At 36.6% G+C, this 8,778-nt stretch overlaps 2 long non-coding RNA genes across 3 annotated transcripts; one reads left to right on the top strand and one right to left on the bottom strand.

Moving 5' to 3' along the window:
- Positions 1–2,302: 2,302 nt before the first annotated feature.
- On the bottom strand, positions 2,303–4,588 carry LOC127004914 (uncharacterized). 2 transcript variants are annotated; one of them, XR_007758105.1, is made up of 2 exons: positions 4,450–4,588; positions 2,303–4,190 (listed from the first exon to the last, which is right to left on the bottom strand). It is a non-coding gene; the product is annotated as an uncharacterized LOC127004914 (long non-coding RNA). The 2 variants fall into 2 exon arrangements; XR_007758106.1 differs by having other exon boundaries at positions 2,303–4,322; positions 4,450–4,565.
- A 1,235-nt stretch (positions 4,589–5,823) lies between these two features.
- LOC127004913 (uncharacterized) lies at positions 5,824–8,080 on the top strand. The gene is made up of 3 exons (XR_007758104.1): positions 5,824–5,914; positions 6,058–6,901; positions 6,951–8,080. It is a non-coding gene; the product is annotated as an uncharacterized LOC127004913 (long non-coding RNA).
- Positions 8,081–8,778: the final 698 nt, after the last annotated feature.

Raw genomic sequence — 8,778 nt, 5'->3', positions numbered from 1 at the left:
ATATTCTTCGGAAGTGTGAAGTTGGGGGCCATATTTTCAAGCCTTATTTTCCACTTAATCCGTATTTCGTACCGACCCAGGCCTCCACATACTTAAAGACACACTCACGGTACACTTATATGCCAAAGTACACTAGCAAACACCGTAAAACACGTCCGTTGTGCACTAAAACAGAATATTCTTCGGAAGTGTGAAGTTGGGGGCCATATTTTCAAGCCTTATTTTCCACTTAATCCGTATTTCGTACAGACCCAGGCCTCCACATACTTAAAGACACACTCACGGTACACTTATATGCCAAAGTACACTATCAAACACCGTAAAACACGTCCGATACGCTCTAAAACACTTAATAATATTCTCCGGACGTGTGGGGGTTGAGGGCCATATTTTCAAGCCTTATTTTCTACTTTATCCGTATTTCGTACAGACCCAGGCCTCCACATACTTAAAGACACTCACGGTACACTTATATGCCAAGGTACACTATCAAACACCGTAAAACACGTCCGTTATGCGCTAAAAACACAAGACATGGCCGTCCCCTCCCGCCCACCGCTCGCTGTCAAAATAAAAACGTTTGACGCTTTGAACTTCCCACACTCTCGTACTCATATTTTTCGCATTTTTCTCTGTTTTCAAGCTTAATTCTGCCTTACCCACACAATTGCGATATCCTACTAAGGCTAATGTTAAAACCGTTGACTAGTGAGGGGTTTTGGTAGTCGTAATGGCTCAAAAAACGAAAAATATGTGCTGAGTTGGAGTAGCTGGTAATCGCTGAGTGGCAAAATACGTATTCTCAAATCACTTTCGGCTCTCACATCCTCAATTTCCAAAGGCCTCAGAGGGGATTACTCGGGTTTTCATGGGTATTTTTCACTTTCAAAATACAGAAACCTTATTAAACTATCACTAGGCATATAAAACTACCCATGAAAATACGCAGAACCTCCACAAAAGCCTTAACAAATGTGGAAGTGGGAGCCCCGAAATGTCATACCCGGACCAACCAACCAAACTCCATTGTAGCCTTGAACCTGCCTTATACAAACACTTATTCATTAATTTACTGTACCATAGCTTTCCAGGGAGATGTTACCCAGTCTTTCCCTGTCTAAAACAACCTGACACTGTTCTCATGTGATGTTTGGACCAACTTTTAGAAATCTTATACATGCAGACTAACTCATTATTGCTGTTGTATTATAGCTTTCCAGAGATGTATTAGCGGATTTTTCTCTATATAGGATGAAACAAACAACTTCTTGACAGACGAGGACCAAAATCACATTAACTATTGCCTTAATCTGCCTTATATATTACACATTCACTTATTAATGTACCATAACTCTTACTTTAATTGTCATTCCTACTCTCTCTCCTTTCTCCCTCATTCTCTTTCTTCCTTTCCTCTCCCTCTCTCTCCCATTCCTACACACTTTTTTTCCATTTTCTCTCCCTTACCCACATTTTCTCTATTCATCTTTCTCTCCTTCCTTTTATTTCTCTTTCCTTCCTCCAGTCTTAATTTTCTCTCCCTCTGCTTCCTTTCCTCTTCATCTTTCTCTCCTTCCATATCTTTCTTTCTCTTCCTCCCAGCTTCATGTCTCTCTCTCTCTCTCCCATCCATACACTTTCCTTGTATATATTGTAATTAGTCTACCATACAATACATTTCTAGATACATATTAATGACCACACAAACATAATAGCCAATTCTTATATTCCATATTTAGCATTATACCCCAGCCAATGTATTTAACCTATCTTAAAAGGCCATAAGAGGAAGGTTAATATATCAAACTAAGTCTATATAGGCCTACCTTTCTGAATAGGCTGTTAGCTTACGAATTATCTTCAGGTAGACAGATATATGGCTACTGTATGCCAATGACGAAGCCACATATATATTTTTCTGAGCAGTGTAACGTAGCCCGGGGGAGGAATGTCTTATATATAGTAACCTGTGTATCTATTCCATCATATAAGAAGCTGTTCCTCTATAAATAAAGAGTTACCCATAAAAGGAAAATGTCTTATATATATAACCTATTCATCTTGTACATTCCACTCTGAATCTAAACTTCCATGTAATGCCAGGAGGGTTAGATTAAGAGTGAAATGTACAATCTCTCTCCCTCCATACCAAAATTCGATCGATTCCACCATACCAAAAGCTGTTACCCAAGGAAGGATTGACTACTATAACCTCTTCATCTGTTCCACCATGCCTTACCTAGCTGTTCTCAATCGTTCTCAATAGCCGTTTCTCAATAAATAAGTAAATAAAAGCAGCATGGAGTAAAAACACTTTATTCTCATTGTTAGAGGGTGAGTGGGGAACCCTGATGACACAATGCATAATGACAGTATTAGTATGGAGGGGAGAGGATATGAAGGTGTCAATATCCTCGTTTATACAAAGGCTGAAAATACGCAAAAAGGAGCCTTATACACATTCACCATCCTCATCATTATACACATTCTTCATCCTTACATTCATTCTTTTCTATCCTTATTTTTACAAAGGTTGAAATACGCAAAGAAGAGCCTTATACACATTCACCACTCTTATCCTCATACACATTCACCATCCTCATCATTATATACATTCTACATCCTCACATTCATTCTTTTCTATCCTTATTTTTACAAAGGTCAAACTACGCAAAGAAGAGCCTTATACACAGTCAACCTTACGTTCATTTTCATTAACCTTATACTTTCACACATACAAAAACGACACAAACACACATATACACACGCACACCCTACCTATCTACCTATACACACATATACACATACATACAAAGGGCAGTGGACGCTATATATTGTCAAAGAAAGGCTTGCATTCGATTATATTCCTTTTATACCAACACGCAAAGGAGAGTTATCGATGCTGTATGTATGTATGTATGTGTGTGTGTGTGTGTTTTAAATGTCTTCTCCCATTCACGGAGTCCGATAAAATGCGAACACTGTCATTGATTTCGCTTATATATATATTATGCATCGTTAAAACTGATGGAATATATAAAAATTGCATCTATATAATCTCTCTCTCTCTCTCTCTGCATAATAAACGAGAGTACGTAATCTAACACTACATCATTTGATCTGATCCCTTTAACCTTAGCTCACATTCACATTCTACTCTCGTTGATTCTATTTCTTTCATCTACAAACCTATTAGTAATCTCAATAACCACAGATAATAACAATACCCACATAAACAATCCTATATAAAAAAGACAAACCTCGAAATTGGAACGGTATACCAAAAGAAGACCTCGGATAAGTATGAAATCTCCTGGGAATTGAAAAGAATGTAAGAAAGGCAAGAATCAAATGAATGTGACATAACTTTTTCTTGAATTAATTAAGAAGCAAACCTCGAAATTGAATGCCTATACTAAAAGAAGACCTGGATAAGTAGAAAGTCTCCTTGAAATTGAAAAGAATGTGCGTAATGCAAGAATTGAATGAATGTAACGTAACTTCTCTTGAATTAATTAAGAAGCAAACCTCGAAATTGAATGCCTATACTAAAAGAAGACCTCGGATAAGTAGAAAGTCTCCTTGAAATTGAAAAGAATGTGCGTAATGCAAGAATTGAATGAATGTAACGTAACTTCTCTTGAATTAATTAAAGAGCAAACCTCGAAATTGAATGCCTATACTAAAAGAAGACCTCGGATAAGTACGAAGCCTCCTGGAAATTGAAAAAAGAAGTACATAATGCAAGAATTGAATGAATTAAACATAACCTCTCCTGAATTAAAAAAGACAGAAACCTCAAAATTGAATAACTATACTAGAAAAAGATCTTGGGTAAGTACAAAGCCTCCTGGAAATTGAAAAAAGATGTACGTAATGAAGGGATTGAATGAATTAAACAAAACTTCTGAGTAAAAAAGACAAACCTCGAAATTGAAAAGTTACATAAAAGAAGACCTCGGATAAGTAGAAAGTCTCCTTGAAATTGAAAAAGATGTACATGATGCAAGAATAGAATGAATTAAACATAACCTCTCCTGAATAAAAAATACAGAAACCTCAAAATTGAAACACTATACTAAAAGAAGACCTCGGATAAGTATGAAGTCTCCCAGAAATTGAAAAGAATGTATGTAATGAAAAAACTGAATGAATTAAACACGACTTCTGAATAAAAAGAAGACAGAAACCTCAAAATTGAAACACTATACTAAAAGAAGACCTCGGATAAGTATGAAGTCTCCCAGAAATTGAAAAGAATGTATGTAATGAAAAAACTGAATGAATTAAACACGACTTCTGAATAAAAAGAAGACAGAAACCTCAAAATTGAAACACTATACTAAAAAAAGACCACGAATAAGTACGAAGTCACCTGGAAATTGAAAATGTACATAATGAAAAAAAAAAAAAAAAATCACACTCTCCTGAATAAAAAAAGTGACAAACCTCAAAATTGAAACACTATACTAAAAAAAGACCACGAATAAGTACGAAGTCACCTGGAAATTGAAAACGTACATAATGAAAAAAAAAAAGAATCACAAACTCTCCTGAATAAAAAAGTGACAAACCTCAAAATTGGAAGACTATACCAAAAGAAGACTCAGTTAAGTACGAAATCTCCTGGAAATTGAAAACAAAAGGTATGTAATAAAAAAGCCAAAGGAATTAAAGCCCTAGAAACAGGAGCAAGGGAATATGTATCCTACAATGCAAAGAACTTCACATCCGCCTCGTGGAAACTCTTCTTCTAAGCTGCACACGTTTGGAAGAATGTCTTGTGAAGTGTGAGAAGATAATAGATAAAAATAGTTGGTTTGTGGCTTACGGTTACAGATCAAACACTTCCTAACGTCACATATGGCACCAACTCTCTTTTGGCCTCTCTTTTGGTCACTCTATACTTATCACTATATGAGAGCAACAGTTAGTGGGCTTTTTTTTTTTTACATCTTATTTTTGTTGCCCTCGAATTGCTCTGTGCTGTATAAAAAAATAGAGTTCAAACGGCCATGCACAGACTCTCCACTTCCATGACTTGGCAATATAGGGTCACTGTTCAGGGGTTATGGTTTAGTGTTAAAACTGAATGCCGTTCCAGATTTTACATGGTGTTACTAGGTGTTTTAGGGGGTTACGGCATAGTGTTAAGACTGAATGCCCTTCCCGATGTTACGTTACGCCACTTGGGTTCGTACCACCTCATCCTGTCTCGTCACTTCCATGGCCTTACGTACTAACCCACTGAACCAACGCTAGGCTCATGTGAGTGTGTGTGATTATGTGTGTGTGTGTGTGTGTGTGCTGGGGGCTACATATCACAATACAAAGTGTCGCCACGTACAGGCAACGCATTTCACAACCTCCTGCGAAATGTCCTTCACTAGGGATGAACAAAACATTGACAAATTTACTATAACTAGATTCTTATATGTCATGTTAAGAGAATGTGAAAAATAGGAGAGACGCACACGAGAGTAAACGTAACATTAGAAAAATGACTGAATAACTACAATTTCACCATAATGAGTTCGTAATAAAAGTCGGAATGCAAAGGAAATTATAGAGAAATGTCTGATTATATGCGCTATTCAATGTAAAAAATGGGAAGTTAAGTTTTTAGCAATGAATAGCTAACAAAAGTCGGAATGCAAAGGAAGATACGATTAGAAATATGTGTGAGTATATGCGCTATTCAATGTAAAAAGGGAAGTTAAGAGTTGTACCTAAAGGATATACACGACTAAATTTGTTCGTTTTCAAGATACACCAAAATATAATGTAGTTTGATACAATAATCAACAAAATGAATTACTACTATAAATTTGTTCGTTTTCAAGATACGTCAAAATAAAATAGTTTGCTACGATATTTAACATGATGAATCACTATAAATTTGTTGGTTTTCAAGGTATACCGAAATAAAATAGTCTTCTTCAATATTTAACATAATGAATTACTAAAAATTTATTAGTTTTCAAGTTATGCTGAAATAAAAATAGTCTGGTACGATATTTATCACAATGAATCACTATAAATTTGTTGGTTTTCAAGATACACCAAAATAAAATAGTCTGGTACAAGATTTAACATAATGAATCACTATAAATTTGTTGGTTTTCAAGATACACCAAAATAAAATAGTCTGGTATGAGATTTAACATAATGAATCACTATAAATTTGTTGGTTTTCAAGATACACCAAAATAAAATAGTCTGGTATGAGATTTAACATAATGAATCACTATAAATTTGTTGGTTTTCAAGATACACCAAAATAAAATAGTCTGGTACAAGATTTAACATAATGAATCACTATAAATTTGTTGGTTTTCAAGATACACCAAAATAAAATAGTCTGGTACAAGATTTAACATAATGAATCACTATAAATTTGTTGGTTTTCAAGATACACCAAAATAAAATAGTCTGGTACAAGATTTAACATAATGAATCACTATAAATTTGTTGGTTTTCAAGATCCTCCGAAATAAAATAGTCTGCTACGAATTTAACAATGAATCACTATAAATTTCTTTGTTTTCAAGGTACATCGATATAAAAGTCTGCTACGATACTTTACATAATGAATTACTAAAAAAAGTCAGAATGCGAAGGATGCTACAATTAGAGAAATATCAGATTATATGAAGGACTCAGTATGGAAAAGGGAACTTGAGAGCTAAGAAGGATGACAGGACTAAAACTGTTCCTCTATGGGCAGTGATAAACCCAAATACTGAGACTGAGCATCATTATAAAAACATTACAGCTGAGGAGACATGACAGAGCTCTAGAGGGTCAAATGAGCATCAAACAGAGTACAGGTCGGAGAAAGCCAGTCAGCTCACCTCACCACTGGACACCACTCTTACAGACCTTACGACACTGATATCAGGTCACCCTCCCACTGGACACTCTTACAGACCTTACGACACTGATATCAGGTCACCCTCCCATAGGACACCACTTTTACAGACCTTACAGCACTGGTATCAGGTCACCTTAACACTGGACACTCTTACAGACCTTACAACACTGATATCAGGTCACGTTCCCAGAGGACACCACTTCTACAGACCTGACGACACAGACACCAAGTCACATTTCCATGCAACACCATATCATTGGACACCATTTTCAGACTACAAGCGTGTATTAACTAGAACGTAATCTCTCTATACAGAAGGCGGGACAGTGTATACATAGCTAATACATAACATTAACCTACAGAACCTAATATTGTACAGGGTAAATAAAAAATACAGTGAGCTTTTTCTCCGACACAAGTTATCACAGTTCTCCAGCAGCTTCGTCACACCAGCCAGGTTCCTTCACTGTCGCTCCACTCGTAAGCTAACCACTAAAAAGGACATTACAAGGGAGAAATATGTGGTAGTTGAAATAGTTTGTCCCTTATTGTTGCTCCACTCATAACCCAACCACTATAAAGGACATTACAAGGGAGAAATACGTAGCTGAATAAGTTTGTTCCTCATCGTTGCTCCACTCGTAACCTAACCACTAAAAAGGATGTCAGAAGGAAGAAATACGTACTTGAAATAGTTTGTCCCTTATTGTCGCTCCACTCATAAGCTAACCACTATAAAGGACGTCATGGGGAAGATATGCCTGAAATAGTTTGTTCTTCGTCGTCCCTCAACTTGTAACCTAACCACTAAAAATGACGTCACAATGAAAATGCGGCAGACAGAAAGGATGTCACAAGGATGATACGTTTGAAATAGTTTGTCCTTCATAGTCACTCAACTCGTAACCTAACCACTAATAAGGACGTCACAAGATAGATGCATTTAAAATAGTTTGTCTGAGGAGTCGCAAACAAAACTCAATGCTACAGAAAGGACGTCATGAGATACACCTGAAATAGTTTGCCCTTCATCGTCCCTCCACTCGTAACCTAACCACTAATAAGACGTCACAAGGAAGAAATACGTGGTTAAAATAGTTTGTCTGAGGAGTCGTAAACAAAACTCAATGCTACAAGTACGCCAGAGACAGAAAGGACGTCATAGAGAAAGATACGCCTAAAATAGTTTGCCCTTCATCGTCCCTCCACTCGTAACCTAACCACTAATAAGACGTCACAAGGAAGAAATACGTGGTTAAAATGGTTTGTCCGAGGAATCGCAAACAAAACTCAATGCTACAAGTACGCCAAAGACAGACGGAAAGGACGCCATAGAGAAAGATACACCTAAAATAGTTTATCCTGCATCGTCCCTCCACTCGTAACCTAACCACTAATAAGACGTCACAAGGAAGAAATACGTGGTTAAAATAGTTTGTCCGAGGAGTCGCAAACAAAACTCAATGCTACAAGTACGCCAGAGACAGACGGAAAGGACGTCATAGAGAAAGATACACCTAAAATAGTTTGCCCTTCATCGTCCCTCCACTCGTAACCTAACCACTAATAAGACGTCACAAGGAAGAAATACGTAGGTGAAACAGTTTGTCAGAGAGTCACAACCGAATCTTGGGGCCACTCTCACAGTCTGCCATGATGGGTTAGTATTTAGTAACCCTTCAAACCAATACCAAAGACTTCAACATCTCCTTATGTACTAGTGTTTTGTGTTTATATTTTAAGTTCAGAAATTTGAGGTACCATACAGGAAATATCTTGTGTACATATATCTGGTGTTGCATCGAAAACTTAACCATTGTGGAGTGTAGAAGATTGATCAGTTTGGTTCAGGCAATTCAGTCATTCAACATTCTCTCATACTCTCTAAGAAACACATTAATGCC

This window comes from Eriocheir sinensis, chromosome 29, assembly GCF_024679095.1.
Source record: "Eriocheir sinensis breed Jianghai 21 chromosome 29, ASM2467909v1, whole genome shotgun sequence".
Lineage (NCBI taxonomy): Eukaryota > Metazoa > Arthropoda > Malacostraca > Decapoda > Varunidae > Eriocheir > Eriocheir sinensis.
Note: the sequence above shows the minus strand (reverse complement) of the source record. Positions and strands in the feature narration are given on the sequence as shown.